This window comes from Crinia signifera, unplaced genomic scaffold (assembly GCF_055691185.1).
Source record: "Crinia signifera unplaced genomic scaffold, ASM5569118v1 HAP2_SCAFFOLD_222, whole genome shotgun sequence".
NCBI classification, from domain to species: Eukaryota; Metazoa; Chordata; class Amphibia; order Anura; family Myobatrachidae; genus Crinia; species Crinia signifera.
Genome location: NW_028142115.1, coordinates 21,418 through 36,259, shown reverse-complemented (window position 1 = coordinate 36,259; position 14,842 = coordinate 21,418). Strand labels below are relative to the sequence as shown.

Sequence of the window (14,842 nt, the reverse complement as noted above, 5' to 3'; positions counted from 1 at the left end):
CAGTTAAATAGTGTTGAGCCTCTTTAGTAGTTTAATTTGAGACCACCTGCTAATATTATGTCCTGTAGTTCTTTTTATATTACCAACACATGATTTTTTTCAGTAAGCCAATACAGTTAGGAAACTTTTTTATTAGATTACCTTTAGATAGAAGTAGAAGAGGGCAAAAAATTGCCTGTATCTCACCTGCATCCATACTACATTGGATACGCCCAATCTCGTCTGATCTTGGAAGCTAAGCAGTGTTGGGCCTGGTTAGTACTTGGGTGGGAGACCACATGGGAACACCAGGTGCTGTAGGTTTTTTCCCATTACTGGAAAATTGTTTTTATTCTCTAGCTGTTTAAATTGGAAACTTTTTCTTTTTATTGCCAATACAGACATTTAAAGAGAGGTGAAACAGACACAATAGCCATCACCTAAAGACTTACCACACTTTTTCGGCCCAATTCCAACTGCTTTTGGCAGCTAAACAGTGTTGAGCCTCATTAGTGGTTTAATTTGAGACCACCTGCTAATATTATGTCCTGTAGGTCTTTTTACATTACCAACACATGATTTTTTTCAGTAAGCCATTAATGTTAGGAAACTTTTTATTAGCTTGCCTGGTTATAGAAGTAGAAGAGGACAAAAAAGTGACTGTATCTCACCTACAGCCATACCACATTGGATACGCCTGATCTTGGAAGCTAAGCAGTGTTGGGCCTAGTTAGTACTTGGGTGGGAGACCACATGGGAACACCAGGTGCTGTAGGTTTTTTCCCATTACTGGCAAATTGTTTTTATTCTCTAGCTATTTAAATTGGACACTTTTTCTTTTTATTGCCAATACAGACATTTGGGAGAGGTCAAACAGACACAATAGCCATCACCTAAAGACTTACCACACTGTTTCGGCCCAATTACAACTGCTTTTGGCAGCTAAACAGTGTTGAGCCTCTTTAGTAGTTTAATTTGAGACCACCTGCTAATATTATGTCCTGTAGGTCTTTTTACATTACCAACACATGATTTTTTTAAGTAAGCCAATACAGTAAGGAAACTTTTTTATTAGCTTACCTGGTTATAGAAGTAGAAGTGGGCAAAAAAGTGATTGTATCTCACCTACAGCCATACCACATTGGATACGCCCAATCTCGTCTGATCTTGGAAGCTAAGCAGTGTGGGGCCTGGTTAGTACTTGGGTGGGAGACCACATGGGAACACCAGGTGCTGTAGGTTTTTTCCCATTACTGGCAAATTGTTTTTATTTTATAGCTATTTCAATTGGAAACTTTTTCTTTTTATGGCCAATACAGACAATTGGGAGAGGTCAAACAGACACAATAGCCATCACCTAAAGACTTACCACACTGTTTCGGCCCAATTCCAACTGCTTTTGGCAGCTAAATATTGTTTAGCCTCTTTAGTAGTTTAATTTGAGGCCACCTGCTAATATTATGTCCTGTAGATCTTTTTACATTACCAACACATGATTTTTTTCAGTAAGCCAATACAGTTAGCAAACTTTTTTATTAGCTTACCTGGTTATAGAAGTAGAAGAAGGCAAAAAAGTGACTGTATCTCACCTACAGCCATACCACATTGGATACGCCCAATCTCGTCTGATCTTGGAAGCTAAGCAGTGTTGGGCCTGGTTAGTACTTGGGTGGGAGACCACATGGGAACACCAGGTGCTGTAGGTTTTTTCCCATTACTGGCAAATTGTTTTTATTCTCTAGCTATTTAAATTGGAAACTTTTTCTTTTTATTGCCAATACAGACATTTGGGAGAGGTCAAACAGACACAATAGCCATCACCTAAAGACTTACCACACTGTTTCGGCCCAATTCCAACTGCTTTTGGCAGCTAAATAGTGTTTAGCCTCTTTAGTAGTTTAATTTGAGACCACCTGCTAATATTATGTCCTGTTGTTCTTTTTACATTACCAACACATGATTTTTTTCAGTAAGCCAATACAGTTAGCAAACTTTTTTATTAGCTTACCTGGTTATAGAAGTAGAAGAAGGCAAAAAAGTGTCTGTATCTCACCTACAGCCATACCACATTGGATACGCCCAATCTCGTCTGATCTTGGAAGCTAAGCAGTGTTGGGCCTGGTTAGTACTTGGGTGGGAGACCACATGGGAACACCATGTGCTGTAGGTTTTTTCCCATTACTGGCAAATTGTTTTTATTCTCTAGCTATTTAAATTGGAAACTTTTTCTTTTTATTGCCAATACAGACATTTGGGAGAGGTCAAACAGACACAATAGCCATCACCTAAAGACTTACCACACTGTTTCGGCCCAATTCCAACTGCTTTTGGCAGCTAAATAGTGTTGAGCCTCTTTAGTAGTTTAATTTGAGACCACTTGCTAATATTATGTCCTGTAGGTCTTTTTACATTAACAACACATGATTTTTTTTCAGTAAGCCAATACAGTTAGGAAACTTTTTTATTAGCTTACCTTTAGATAAAAGTAGAAGAGGGCAAAAAAGTGCTTGTATCACACGTACAGCCATACCACATTGGACACGCCCAATCTCGACTGATCTTGGTAGCTAAGCAGGGTTGGGCATGGTTAGTACTTGGGTGGGAGACCACATGGGAACATCAGGTGCTGTAGGTTTTTTCCCATTACTGGCAAATTGTGTTTATTCTCTAGCTATTTAAATTGGAAACTTTTTCTTTTTATTGCCAATACAGACATTTGGGAGAGGTCAAACAGACACAATAGCCATCACCTAAAGACTTACCACACTGTTTCGGCCCAATTCCAACTGCTTTTGGCAGTTAAATAGTGTTGAGCCTCTTTAGTAGTTTAATTTGAGACCACCTGCTAATATTATGTCCTGTAGTTCTTTTTATATTACCAACACATGATTTTTTTCAGTAAGCCAATACAGTTAGGAAACTTTTTTATTAGATTACCTTTAGATAGAAGTAGAAGAGGGCAAAAAATTGCCTGTATCTCACCTGCATCCATACCACATTGGATACGCCCAATCTCGTCTGATCTTGGAAGCTAAGCAGTGTTGGGCCTGGTTAGTACTTGGGTGGGAGACCACATGGGAACACCAGGTGCTGTAGGTTTTTTCCCATTACTGGAAAATTGTTTTTATTCTCTAGCTGTTTAAATTGGAAACTTTTTTCTTTTTATTGCCAATACAGACATTTAAAGAGAGGTGAAACAGACACAATAGCCATCACCTAAAGACTTACCACACTTTTTCGGCCCAATTCCAACTGCTTTTGGCAGCTAAACAGTGTTGAGCCTCATTAGTGGTTTAATTTGAGACCACCTGCTAATATTATGTCCTGTAGGTCTTTTTACATTACCAACACATGATTTTTTTCAGTAAGCCATTAATGTTAGGAAACTTTTTATTAGCTTGCCTGGTTATAGAAGTAGAAGAGGACAAAAAAGTGACTGTATCTCACCTACAGCCATACCACATTGGATACGCCTGATCTTGGAAGCTAAGCAGTGTTGGGCCTAGTTAGTACTTGGGTGGGAGACCACATGGGAACACCAGGTGCTGTAGGTTTTTTCCCATTACTGGCAAATTGTTTTTATTCTCTAGCTATTTAAATTGGACACTTTTTCTTTTTATTGCCAATACAGACATTTGGGAGAGGTCAAACAGACACAATAGCCATCACCTAAAGACTTACCACACTGTTTCGGCCCAATTACAACTGCTTTTGGCAGCTAAACAGTGTTGAGCCTCTTTAGTAGTTTAATTTGAGACCACCTGCTAATATTATGTCCTGTAGGTCTTTTTACATTACCAACACATGATTTTTTTAAGTAAGCCAATACAGTAAGGAAACTTTTTTATTAGCTTACCTGGTTATAGAAGTAGAAGTGGGCAAAAAAGTGATTGTATCTCACCTACAGCCATACCACATTGGATACGCCCAATCTCGTCTGATCTTGGAAGCTAAGCAGTGTGGGGCCTTGTTAGTACTTGGGTGGGAGACCACATGGGAACACCAGGTGCTGTAGGTTTTTTCCCATTACTGGCAAATTGTTTTTATTTTATAGCTATTTCAATTGGAAACTTTTTCTTTTTATGGCCAATACAGACAATTGGGAGAGGTCAAACAGACACAATAGCCATCACCTAAAGACTTACCACACTGTTTCGGCCCAATTCCAACTGCTTTTGGCAGCTAAATATTGTTTAGCCTCTTTAGTAGTTTAATTTGAGGCCACCTGCTAATATTATGTCCTGTAGATCTTTTTACATTACCAACACATGATTTTTTTCAGTAAGCCAATACAGTTAGCAAACTTTTTTATTAGCTTACCTGGTTATAGAAGTAGAAGAAGGCAAAAAAGTGACTGTATCTCACCTACAGCCATACCACATTGGATACGCCCAATCTCGTCTGATCTTGGAAGCTAAGCAGTGTTGGGCCTGGTTAGTACTTGGGTGGGAGACCACATGGGAACACCAGGTGCTGTAGGTTCTTTCCCATTACTGGCAAATTGTTTTTATTCTCTAGCTATTTAAATTGGAAACTTTTTCTTTTTATTGCCAATACAGACATTTGGGAGAGGTCAAACAGACACAATAGCCATCACCTAAAGACTTACCACACTGTTTCGGCCCAATTCCAACTGCTTTTGGCAGCTAAATAGTGTTTAGCCTCTTTAGTAGTTTAATTTGAGACCACCTGCTAATATTATGTCCTGTTGTTGTTTTTACATTACCAACACATGATTTTTTTCAGTAAGCCAATACAGTTAGCAAACTTTTTTATTAGCTTACCTGGTTATAGAAGTAGAAGAAGGCAAAAAAGTGTCTGTATCTCACCTACAGCCATACCACATTGGATACGCCCAATCTCGTCTGATCTTGGAAGCTAAGCAGTGTTGGGCCTGGTTAGTACTTGGGTGGGAGACCACATGGGAACACCATGTGCTGTAGGTTTTTTCCCATCACTGGCAAATTGTTTTTATTCTCTAGCTATTTAAATTGGAAACTTTTTCTTTTTATTGCCAATACAGACATTTGGGAGAGGTCAAACAGACACAATAGCCATCACCTAAAGACTTACCACACTGTTTCGGCCCAATTCCAACTGCTTTTGGCAGCTAAATAGCGTTGAGCCTCTTTAGTAGTTTAATTTGAGACCACTTGCTAATATTATGTCCTGTAGGTCTTTTTACATTAACAACACATGATTTTTTTTCAGTAAGCCAATACAGTTAGGAAACTTTTTTATTAGCTTACCTTTAGATAAAAGTAGAAGAGGGCAAAAAAGTGCTTGTATCACACGTACAGCCATACCACATTGGACACGCCCAATCTCGACTGATCTTGGTAGCTAAGCAGTGTTGGGCATGGTTAGTACTTGGGTGGGAGACCACATGGGAACATCAGGTGCTGTAGGTTTTTTCCCATTACTGGCAAATTGTGTTTATTCTCTAGCTATTTAAATTGGAAACTTTTTCTTTTTATTGCCAATACAGACATTTGGGAGAGGTCAAACAGACACAATAGCCATCACCTAAAGACTTACCACACTGTTTCGGCCCAATTCCAACTGCTTTTGGCAGTTAAATAGTGTTGAGCCTCTTTAGTAGTTTAATTTGAGACCACCTGCTAATATTATGTCCTGTAGTTCTTTTTATATTACCAACACATGATTTTTTTCAGTAAGCCAATACAGTTAGGAAACTTTTTTATTAGATTACCTTTAGATAGAAGTAGAAGAGGGCAAAAAATTGCCTGTATCTCACCTGCATCCATACCACATTGGATACGCCAAATCTCGTCTGATCTTGGAAGCTAAGCAGTGTTGGGCCTGGTTAGTACTTGGGTGGGAAACCACATGGGAACACCAGGTGCTGTAGGTTTTTTTCCCATTACTGGCAAATTGTTTTTATTCTCTAGCTGTTTAAATTGGAAACTTTTTCTTTTTATTGCCAATACAGACATTTAAAGAGAGGTGAAACAGACACAATAGCCATCACCTAAAGACTTACCACACTTTTTCGGCCCAATTCCAACTGCTTTTGGCAGCTAAACAGTGTTGAGCCTCATTAGTGGTTTAATTTGAGACCACCTGCTAATATTATGTCCTGTAGGTCTTTTTACATTACCAACACATGATTTTTTCAGTAAGCCATTAATGTTAGGAAACTTTTTTATTAGCTTGCCTGGTTATAGAAGTAGAAGAGGACAAAAAAGTGACTGTATCTCACCTACAGCCATACCACATTGGATACGCCTGATCTTGGAAGCTAAGCAGTGTTGGGCCTAGTTAGTACTTGGGTGGGAGACCACATGGGAACACCAGGTGCTGTAGGTTTTTTCCCATTACTGGCAAATTGTTTTTATTCTCTAGCTATTTAAATTGGACACTTTTTCTTTTTATTGCCAATACAGACATTTGGGAGAGGTCAAACAGACACAATAGCCATCACCTAAAGACTTACCACACTGTTTCGGCCCAATTACAACTGCTTTTGGCAGCTAAACAGTGTTGAGCCTCTTTAGTAGTTTAATTTGAGACCACCTGCTAATATTATGTCCTGTAGGTCTTTTTACATTACCAACACATGATTTTTTTAAGTAAGCCAATACAGTAAGGAAACTTTTTTATTAGCTTACCTGGTTATAGAAGTAGAAGTAGGCAAAAAAGTGACTGTGTCTCACCTACAGCCATACCACATTGGATCCGCCCAATCTCGTCTGATCTTGGAAGCTAAGCAGTGTTGGGCCTGGTTAGTACTTGGGTGGGAGACCACATGGGAACACCATGTGCTGTAGGTTTTTTCCCATTACTGGCAAATTGTTTTTATTCTCTAGCTATTTAAATTGGAAACTTTTTCTTTTTATTGCCAATACAGACATTTGGGAGAGGTCAAACAGACACAATAGCCATCACCTAAAAACTTACCACACTGTTTCGGCCCAATTCCAACTGCTTTTGGCAGCTAAATAGTGTTGAGCCTCTTTAGTAGTTTAATTTGAGACCACTTGCTAATATTATGTCCTGTAGGTCTTTTTACATTAACAACACATGATTTTTTTTCAGTAAGCCAATACAGTTAGGAAACTTTTTTATTAGCTTACCTTTAGATAAAAGTAGAAGAGGGCAAAAAAGTGCTTGTATCACACGTACAGCCATACCACATTGGACATGCCCAATCTCGACTGATCTTGGTAGCTAAGCAGTGTTGGGCATGGTTAGTACTTGGGTGGGAGACCACATGGGAACATCAGGTGCTGTAGGTTTTTTCCCATTACTGGCAAATTGTGTTTATTCTCTAGCTATTTAAATTGGAAACTTTTTCTTTTTATTGCCAATACAGACATTTGGGAGAGGTCAAACAGACACAATAGCCATCACCTAAAGACTTACCACACTGTTTCGGCCCAATTCCAACTGCTTTTGGCAGTTAAATAGTGTTGAGCCTCTTTAGTAGTTTAATTTGAGACCACCTGCTAATATTATGTCCTGTAGTTCTTTTTATATTACCAACACATGATTTTTTTCAGTAAGCCAATACAGTTAGGAAACTTTTTTATTAGATTACCTTTAGATAGAAGTAGAAGAGGGCAAAAAATTGCCTGTATCTCACCTGCATCCATACCACATTGGATACGCCCAATCACGTCTGATCTTGGAAGCTAAGCAGTGTTGGGCCTAGTTAGTACTTGGGTGGGAGACCACATGGGAACACCAGGTGCTGTAGGTTTTTTCCCATTACTGGCAAATTGTTTTTATTCTCTAGCTATTTAAATTGGACACTTTTTCTTTTTATTGCCAATACAGACATTTGGGAGAGGTCAAACAGACACAATAGCCATCACCTAAAGACTTACCACACTGTTTCGGCCCAATTACAACTGCTTTTGGCAGCTAAACAGTGTTGAGCCTCTTTAGTAGTTTAATTCGAGACCACCTGCTAATATTTTGTCCTGTAGGTCTTTTTACATTATCAACACATGATTTTTTTCAGTAAGCCATTAATGTTAGGAAACTTTTTTATTAGCTTGCCTGGTTATAGAAGTAGAAGAGGACAAAAAAGTGACTGTATCTCACCTACAGCCATACCACATTGGATACGCCCAATCTCGTCTGATCTTGGAAGCTAAGCAGTGTTGGGCCTAGTTAGTACTTGGGTGGGAGACCACATGGGAACACCAGGTGCTGTAGGTTTTTTCCCATTATTAGCAAATTGTTTTTATTCTCTAGCTATTTAAATTGGACACTTTTTCTTTTTATTGCCAATACAGACATTTGGGAGAGGTCAAACAGACACAATAGCCATCACCTAAAGACTTACCACACTGTTTCGGCCCAATTACAACTGCTTTTGGCAGCTATACAGTGTTGAGCCTCTTTAGTAGTTTAATTTGAGACCACCTGCTAATATTATGTCCTGTAGGTCTTTTTACATTACCAACACATGATTTTTTTAAGTAAGCCAATACAGTAAGGAAACTTTATTATTAGCTTACCTGGTTATAGAAGTAGAAGTGGGCAAAAAAGTGATTGTATCTCACCTACAGCCATACCACATTGGATACGCCCAATCTCGTCTGATCTTGGAAGCTAAGCAGTGTGGGGCCTGGTTAGTACTTGGGTGGGAGACCACATGGGAACACCAGGTGCTGTAGGTTTTTCCCCATTACTGGCAAATTGTTTTTATTTTATAGCTATTTCAATTGGAAACTTTTTCTTTTTATGGCCAATACAGACAATTGGGAGAGGTCAAACAGACACAATAGCCATCACCTAAAGACTTACCACACTGTTTCGGCCCAATTCCAACTGCTTTTGGCAGCTAAATATTGTTTAGCCTCTTTAGTAGTTTAATTTGAGGCCACCTGCTAATATTATGTCCTGTAGATCTTTTTACATTACCAACACATGATTTTTTTCAGTAAGCCAATACAGTTAGCAAACTTTTTTATTAGCTTACCTGGTTATAGAAGTAGAAGAAGGCAAAAAATTGACTGTATTTCACCTTCAGCCATACCACATTGGATATGCCCAATCTCGTCTGATCTTGGAAGCTAAGCAGTGTTGGGCCTGGTTAGTACTTGGGTGGGAGACCACATGGGAACACCAGGTGCTGTAGGTTTTTTCCCATTACTGGCAAATTGTTTTTATTCTCTAGCTATTTAAATTGGAAACTTTTTCTTTTTATTGCCAATACAGACATTTGGGAGAGGTCAAACAGACACAATAGCCATCACCTAAAGACTTACCACACTGTTTCGGCCCAATTCCAACTGCTTTTGGCAGCTAAATAGTGTTGAGCCTCTTTAGTAGTTTAATTTGAGACCACCTGCTAATATTATGTCCTGTAGGTCTTTTTACATTACCAACACATGATTTTTTTCAGTAAGCCAATACAGTTAGCAAACTTTTTTATTAGCTTACCTGGTTATAGAAGTAGAAGAAGGCAAAAAAGTGTCTGTATCTCACCTACAGCCATACCACATTGGATACGCCCAATCTCGTCTGATCTTGGAAGCTAAGCAGTGTTGGGCCTGGTTAGTACTTGGGTGGGAGACCACATGGGAACACCAGGTGCTGTAGGTTTTTTCCCATTACTGGCAAATTGTTTTTATTCTCTAGCTATTTAAATTGGAAACTTTTTCTTTTTATTGCCAATACAGACATTTGGGAGAGGTCAAACAGACACAATAGCCATCACCTAAAGACTTACCACACTGTTTCGGCCCAATTCCAACTGCTTTTGGCAGCTAAACAGTGTTGAGCTTCTTTAGTAGTTTAATTTGAGACCACCTGCTAATATTATGTCCTGTAGGTCATTTTACATTACCAACACATGATTTTTTTCAGTAAGCCAATAATGTTAGGAAACTTTTTTATTAGCTTACCTGGTTATAGAAGTAGAAGAGGACAAAAAAGTGACTGTATCTCACCTACAGCCATACCACATTGGATACGCCCAATCTCGTCTGATCTTGGAAGCTAAGCAGTGTTGGGCCTGGTTAGTACTTGGGTGGGAGACCACATGGGAACACCAGGTGCTGTAGGTTTTTTCCCATTACTGGCAAATTGTTTTTATTCTCTAGCTATTTAAATTGGAAACTTTTTCTTTTTATTGCCAATACAGACATTTGGGAGAGGTCAAACAGACACAATAGCCATCACCTAAAGACTTACCACACTTTTTCGGCCCAATTCCAACTGCTTTTGGCAGCTAAACAGTGTTGAGCCTCATTAGTGGTTTAATTTGAGACCACCTGCTAATATTATGTCCTGTAGGTCTTTTTACATTACCAACACATGATTTTTTTCAGTAAGCCATTAATGTTAGGAAACTTTTTTATTAGCTTGCCTGGTTATAGAATTCGAAGAGGACAAAAAAGTGACTGTATCTCACCTACAGCCATACCACATTGGATACGCCTGATCTTGGAAGCTAAGCAGTGTTGGGCCTAGTTAGTACTTGGGTGGGAGACCACATGGGAACACCAGGTGCTGTAGGTTTTTTCCCATTACTGGCAAATTGTTTTTATTCTCTAGCTATTTAAATTGGACACTTTTTCTTTTTATTGCCAATACAGACATTTGGGAGAGGTCAAACAGACACAATAGCCATCACCTAAAGACTTACCACACTGTTTCGGCCCAATTACAACTGCTTTTGGCAGCTAAACAGTGTTGAGCCTCTTTAGTAGTTTAATTTGAGACCACCTGCTAATATTATGTCCTGTAGGTCTTTTTACATTATCAACACATGATTTTTTTCAGTAAGCCATTAATGTTAGGAAACTTTTTTATTAGCTTGCCTGGTTATAGAAGTAGAAGAGGACAAAAAAGTGACTGTATCTCACCTACAGCCATACCACATTGGATACGCCCAATCTCGTCTGATCTTGGAAGCTAAGCAGTGTTGGGCCTAGTTAGTACTTGGGTGGGAGACCACATGGGAACACCAGGTGCTGTAGGTTTTTTCCCATTATTGGCAAATTGTTTTTATTCTCTAGCTATTTAAATTGGACACTTTTTCTTTTTATTGCCAATACAGACATTTGGGAGAGGTCAAACAGACACAATAGCCATCACCTAAAGACTTACCACACTGTTTCGGCCCAATTACAACTGCTTTTGGCAGCTAAATATTGTTTAGCCTCTTTAGTAGTTTAATTTGAGGCCACCTGCTAATATTATGTCCTGTAGGTCTTTTTACATTATCAACACATGATTTTTTTCAGTAAGCCATTAATGTTAGGAAACTTTTTTATTAGCTTGCCTGGTTATAGAAGTAGAAGAGGACAAAAAAGTGACTGTATCTCACCTACAGCCATACCACATTGGATACGCCCAATCTCGTCTGATCTTGGAAGCTAAGCAGTGTTGGGCCTAGTTAGTACTTGGGTGGGAGACCACATGGGAACACCAGGTGCTGTAGGTTTTTTCCCATTACTGGCAAATTGTTTTTATTCTCTAGCTATTTAAATTGGACACTTTTTCTTTTTATTGCCAATACAGACATTTGGGAGAGGTCAAACAGACACAATAGCCATCACCTAAAGACTTACCACACTGTTTCGGCCCAATTACAACTGCTTTTGGCAGCTAAACAGTGTTGAGCCTCTTTAGTAGTTTAATTTGAGACCACCTGCTAATATTATGTCCTGTAGGTTTTTTTACATTACCAACACATGATTTTTTTAAGTAAGCCAATACAGTAAGGAAACTTTTTTATTAGCTTACCTGGTTATAGAAGTAGAAGTGGGCAAAAAAGTGATTGTATCTCACCTACAGCCATACCACATTGGATACGCCCAATCTCGTCTGATCTTGGAAGCTAAGCAGGGTGGGGCCTGGTTAGTACTTGGGTGGGAGACCACATGGGAACACCAGGTGCTGTAGGTTTTTTCCCATTACTGGCAAATTGTTTTTATTTTATAGCTATTTCAATTGGAAACTTTTTCTTTTTATGGCCAATACAGACAATTGGGAGAGGTCAAACAGACACAATAGCCATCACCTAAAGACTTACCACACTGTTTCGGCCCAATTCCAACTGCTTTTGGCAGCTAAATATTGTTTAGCCTCTTTAGTAGTTTAATTTGAGGCCACCTGCTAATATTATGTCCTGTAGATCTTTTTACATTACCAACACATGATTTTTTTCAGTAAGCCAATACAGTTAGCAAACTTTTTTATTAGCTTACCTGGTTATAGAAGTAGAAGAAGGCAAAAAAGTGACTGTATCTCACCTACAGCCATACCACATTGGATACGCCCAATCTCGTCTGATCTTGGAAGCTAAGCAGTGTTGGGCCTGGTTAGTACTTGGGTGGGAGACCACATGGGAACACCAGGTGCTGTAGGTTTTTTCCCATTACTGGCAAATTGTTTTTATTCTCTAGCTATTTAAATTGGAAACTTTTTCTTTTTATTGCCAATACAGACATTTGGGAGAGGTCAAACAGACACAATAGCCATCACCTAAAGACTTACCACACTGTTTCGGCCCAATTCCAACTGCTTTTGGCAGCTAAATAGTGTTGAGCCTCTTTAGTAGTTTAATTTGAGACCACCTGCTAATATTATGTCCTGTAGGTCTTTTTACATTACCAACACATGATTTTTTTCAGTAAGCCAATACAGTTAGCAAACTTTTTTATTAGCTTACCTGGTTATAGAAGTAGAAGAAGGCAAAAAAGTGTCTGTATCTCACCTACAGCCATACCACATTGGATACGCCCAATCTCGTCTGATCTTGGAAGCTAAGCAGTGTTGGGCCTGGTTAGTACTTGGGTGGGAGACCACATGGGAACACCATGTGCTGTAGGTTTTTTCCCATTACTGGCAAATTGTTTTTATTCTCTAGCTATTTAAATTGGAAACTTTTTCTTTTTATTGCCAATACAGACATTTGGGAGAGGTCAAACAGACACAATAGCCATCACCTAAAGACTTACCACACTGTTTCGGCCCAATTCCAACTGCTTTTGGCAGCTAAATAGTGTTGAGCCTCTTTAGTAGTTTAATTTGAGACCACTTGCTAATATTATGTCCTGTAGGTCTTTTTACATTAACAACACATGATTTTTTTTCAGTAAGCCAATACAGTTAGGAAACTTTTTTATTAGCTTACCTTTAGATAAAAGTAGAAGAGGCCAAAAAAGTGCTTGTATCACACGTACAGCCATACCACATTGGACACGCCCAATCTCGACTGATCTTGGTAGCTAAGCAGTGTTGGGCATGGTTAGTACTTGGGTGGGAGACCACATGGGAACATCAGGTGCTGTAGGTTTTTTCCCATTACTGGCAAATTGTGTTTATTCTCTAGCTATTTAAATTGGGAACTTTTTCTTTTTATTGCCAATACAGACATTTGGGAGAGGTCAAACAGACACAATAGCCATCACCTAAAGACTTACCACACTGTTTCGGCCCAATTCCAACTGCTTTTGGCAGTTAAATAGTGTTGAGCCTCTTTAGTAGTTTAATTTGAGACCACCTGCTAATATTATGTCCTGTAGTTCTTTTTATATTACCAACACATGATTTTTTTCAGTAAGCCAATACAGTTAGGAAACTTTTTTATTAGATTACCTTTAGATAGAAGTAGAAGAGGGCAAAAAATTGCCTGTATCTCACCTGCATCCATACCACATTGGATACGCCCAATCTCGTCTGATCTTGGAAGCTAAGCAGTGTTGGGCCTGGTTAGTACTTGGGTGGGAGACCACATAGGAACACCAGGTGCTGTAGGTTTTTTCCCATTACTGGCAAATTGTTTTTATTCTCTAGCTGTTTAAATTGGAAACTTTTTCTTTTTATTGCCAATACAGACATTTAAAGAGAGGTGAAACAGACACAATAGCCATCACCTAAAGACTTACCACACTTTTTCGGCCCAATTCCAACTGCTTTTGGCAGCTAAACAGTGTTGAGCCTCATTAGTGGTTTAATTTGAGACCACCTGCTAATATTATGTCCTGTAGGTCTTTTTACATTACCAACACATGATTTTTTTCAGTAAGCCATTAATGTTAGGAAACTTTTTTATTAGCTTGCCTGGTTATAGAAGTAGAAGAGGACAAAAAAGTGACTGTATCTCACCTACAGCCATACCACATTGGATACGCCTGATCTTGGAAGCTAAGCAGTGTTGGGCCTAGTTAGTACTTGGGTGGGAGACCACATGGGAACACCAGGTGCTGTAGGTTTTTTCCCATTACTGGCAAATTGTTTTTATTCTCTAGCTATTTAAATTGGACACTTTTTCTTTTTATTGCCAATACAGACATTTGGGAGAGGTCAAACAGACACAATAGCCATCACCTAAAGACTTACCACACTGTTTCGGCCCAATTACAACTGCTTTTGGCAGCTAAACAGTGTTGAGCCTCTTTATTAGTTTAATTTGAGACCACCTGCTAATATTATGTCCTGTAGGTCTTTTTACATTATCAACACATGATTTTTTTCAGTAAGCCATTAATGTTAGGAAACTTTTTTATTAGCTTGCCTGGTTATAGAAGTAGAAGAGGACAAAAAAGTGACTGTATCTCACCTACAGCCATACCACATTGGATACGCCCAATCTCGTCTGATCTTGGAAGCTAAGCAGTGTTGGGCCTAGTTAGTACTTGGGTGGGAGACCACATGGGAACACCAGGTGCTGTAGGTTTTTTCCCATTACTGGCAAATTGTTTTTATTCTCTAGCTATTTAAATTGGACACTTTTTCTTTTTATTGCCAATACAGACATTTGGGAGAGGTCAAACAGACACAATAGCCATCACCTAAAGACTTACCACACTGTTTCGGCCCAATTACAACTGCTTTTGGCAGCTAAACAGTGTTGAGCCTCTTTAGTAGTTTAATT

The 14,842-nt window shown here is 39.0% G+C and overlaps 23 non-coding genes and 9 pseudogenes across 23 annotated transcripts; all 32 read left to right on the top strand.

Annotated features, from left to right (window-relative positions):
* The first annotated feature begins 184 nt into the window (after positions 1–184).
* LOC146054130 (5S ribosomal RNA) lies at positions 185–303 on the top strand. Its single transcript, XR_014468109.1, has one exon. It is a non-coding gene; the product is annotated as a 5S ribosomal RNA (ribosomal RNA).
* A 345-nt stretch (positions 304–648) lies between these two features.
* On the top strand, positions 649–757 carry LOC146054230 (5S ribosomal RNA; annotated as a pseudogene).
* A 345-nt stretch (positions 758–1,102) lies between these two features.
* Positions 1,103–1,221, top strand: LOC146053869 (5S ribosomal RNA). Its single transcript, XR_014467872.1, has one exon. It is a non-coding gene; the product is annotated as a 5S ribosomal RNA (ribosomal RNA).
* A 345-nt stretch (positions 1,222–1,566) lies between these two features.
* On the top strand, positions 1,567–1,685 carry LOC146053892 (5S ribosomal RNA). Its single transcript, XR_014467893.1, has one exon. It is a non-coding gene; the product is annotated as a 5S ribosomal RNA (ribosomal RNA).
* A 345-nt stretch (positions 1,686–2,030) lies between these two features.
* On the top strand, positions 2,031–2,149 carry LOC146054036 (5S ribosomal RNA). Its single transcript, XR_014468024.1, has one exon. It is a non-coding gene; the product is annotated as a 5S ribosomal RNA (ribosomal RNA).
* Positions 2,150–2,495: 346 nt separating this feature from the next.
* LOC146054219 (5S ribosomal RNA) lies at positions 2,496–2,614 on the top strand (annotated as a pseudogene).
* A 345-nt stretch (positions 2,615–2,959) lies between these two features.
* LOC146054072 (5S ribosomal RNA) lies at positions 2,960–3,078 on the top strand. Its single transcript, XR_014468057.1, has one exon. It is a non-coding gene; the product is annotated as a 5S ribosomal RNA (ribosomal RNA).
* Positions 3,079–3,424: 346 nt separating this feature from the next.
* Positions 3,425–3,533, top strand: LOC146054229 (5S ribosomal RNA; annotated as a pseudogene).
* Positions 3,534–3,878: 345 nt separating this feature from the next.
* LOC146054082 (5S ribosomal RNA) lies at positions 3,879–3,997 on the top strand. Its single transcript, XR_014468066.1, has one exon. It is a non-coding gene; the product is annotated as a 5S ribosomal RNA (ribosomal RNA).
* A 345-nt stretch (positions 3,998–4,342) lies between these two features.
* On the top strand, positions 4,343–4,461 carry LOC146053880 (5S ribosomal RNA). Its single transcript, XR_014467882.1, has one exon. It is a non-coding gene; the product is annotated as a 5S ribosomal RNA (ribosomal RNA).
* A 345-nt stretch (positions 4,462–4,806) lies between these two features.
* On the top strand, positions 4,807–4,925 carry LOC146054035 (5S ribosomal RNA). Its single transcript, XR_014468023.1, has one exon. It is a non-coding gene; the product is annotated as a 5S ribosomal RNA (ribosomal RNA).
* A 346-nt stretch (positions 4,926–5,271) lies between these two features.
* On the top strand, positions 5,272–5,390 carry LOC146054202 (5S ribosomal RNA; annotated as a pseudogene).
* Positions 5,391–5,735: 345 nt separating this feature from the next.
* Positions 5,736–5,854, top strand: LOC146054176 (5S ribosomal RNA). The gene has a single exon (XR_014468151.1). It is a non-coding gene; the product is annotated as a 5S ribosomal RNA (ribosomal RNA).
* Positions 5,855–6,200: 346 nt separating this feature from the next.
* Positions 6,201–6,309, top strand: LOC146054227 (5S ribosomal RNA; annotated as a pseudogene).
* A 345-nt stretch (positions 6,310–6,654) lies between these two features.
* Positions 6,655–6,773, top strand: LOC146054078 (5S ribosomal RNA). The gene has a single exon (XR_014468062.1). It is a non-coding gene; the product is annotated as a 5S ribosomal RNA (ribosomal RNA).
* A 346-nt stretch (positions 6,774–7,119) lies between these two features.
* Positions 7,120–7,238, top strand: LOC146054212 (5S ribosomal RNA; annotated as a pseudogene).
* A 345-nt stretch (positions 7,239–7,583) lies between these two features.
* LOC146054145 (5S ribosomal RNA) lies at positions 7,584–7,702 on the top strand. Its single transcript, XR_014468123.1, has one exon. It is a non-coding gene; the product is annotated as a 5S ribosomal RNA (ribosomal RNA).
* A 345-nt stretch (positions 7,703–8,047) lies between these two features.
* LOC146053948 (5S ribosomal RNA) lies at positions 8,048–8,166 on the top strand. The gene has a single exon (XR_014467944.1). It is a non-coding gene; the product is annotated as a 5S ribosomal RNA (ribosomal RNA).
* Positions 8,167–8,511: 345 nt separating this feature from the next.
* On the top strand, positions 8,512–8,630 carry LOC146053867 (5S ribosomal RNA). Its single transcript, XR_014467870.1, has one exon. It is a non-coding gene; the product is annotated as a 5S ribosomal RNA (ribosomal RNA).
* Positions 8,631–8,975: 345 nt separating this feature from the next.
* LOC146054055 (5S ribosomal RNA) lies at positions 8,976–9,094 on the top strand. The gene has a single exon (XR_014468041.1). It is a non-coding gene; the product is annotated as a 5S ribosomal RNA (ribosomal RNA).
* A 345-nt stretch (positions 9,095–9,439) lies between these two features.
* LOC146053868 (5S ribosomal RNA) lies at positions 9,440–9,558 on the top strand. Its single transcript, XR_014467871.1, has one exon. It is a non-coding gene; the product is annotated as a 5S ribosomal RNA (ribosomal RNA).
* A 345-nt stretch (positions 9,559–9,903) lies between these two features.
* LOC146053856 (5S ribosomal RNA) lies at positions 9,904–10,022 on the top strand. Its single transcript, XR_014467860.1, has one exon. It is a non-coding gene; the product is annotated as a 5S ribosomal RNA (ribosomal RNA).
* A 345-nt stretch (positions 10,023–10,367) lies between these two features.
* Positions 10,368–10,476, top strand: LOC146054226 (5S ribosomal RNA; annotated as a pseudogene).
* A 345-nt stretch (positions 10,477–10,821) lies between these two features.
* Positions 10,822–10,940, top strand: LOC146053947 (5S ribosomal RNA). The gene has a single exon (XR_014467943.1). It is a non-coding gene; the product is annotated as a 5S ribosomal RNA (ribosomal RNA).
* Positions 10,941–11,285: 345 nt separating this feature from the next.
* On the top strand, positions 11,286–11,404 carry LOC146053946 (5S ribosomal RNA). The gene has a single exon (XR_014467942.1). It is a non-coding gene; the product is annotated as a 5S ribosomal RNA (ribosomal RNA).
* Positions 11,405–11,749: 345 nt separating this feature from the next.
* On the top strand, positions 11,750–11,868 carry LOC146054032 (5S ribosomal RNA). The gene has a single exon (XR_014468020.1). It is a non-coding gene; the product is annotated as a 5S ribosomal RNA (ribosomal RNA).
* Positions 11,869–12,213: 345 nt separating this feature from the next.
* LOC146054246 (5S ribosomal RNA) lies at positions 12,214–12,332 on the top strand. The gene has a single exon (XR_014468170.1). It is a non-coding gene; the product is annotated as a 5S ribosomal RNA (ribosomal RNA).
* Positions 12,333–12,677: 345 nt separating this feature from the next.
* On the top strand, positions 12,678–12,796 carry LOC146054034 (5S ribosomal RNA). Its single transcript, XR_014468022.1, has one exon. It is a non-coding gene; the product is annotated as a 5S ribosomal RNA (ribosomal RNA).
* A 346-nt stretch (positions 12,797–13,142) lies between these two features.
* Positions 13,143–13,261, top strand: LOC146054201 (5S ribosomal RNA; annotated as a pseudogene).
* Positions 13,262–13,606: 345 nt separating this feature from the next.
* Positions 13,607–13,725, top strand: LOC146054125 (5S ribosomal RNA). The gene has a single exon (XR_014468105.1). It is a non-coding gene; the product is annotated as a 5S ribosomal RNA (ribosomal RNA).
* Positions 13,726–14,071: 346 nt separating this feature from the next.
* Positions 14,072–14,180, top strand: LOC146054225 (5S ribosomal RNA; annotated as a pseudogene).
* A 345-nt stretch (positions 14,181–14,525) lies between these two features.
* Positions 14,526–14,644, top strand: LOC146053945 (5S ribosomal RNA). Its single transcript, XR_014467941.1, has one exon. It is a non-coding gene; the product is annotated as a 5S ribosomal RNA (ribosomal RNA).
* The last annotated feature ends 198 nt before the right edge of the window (positions 14,645–14,842 follow it).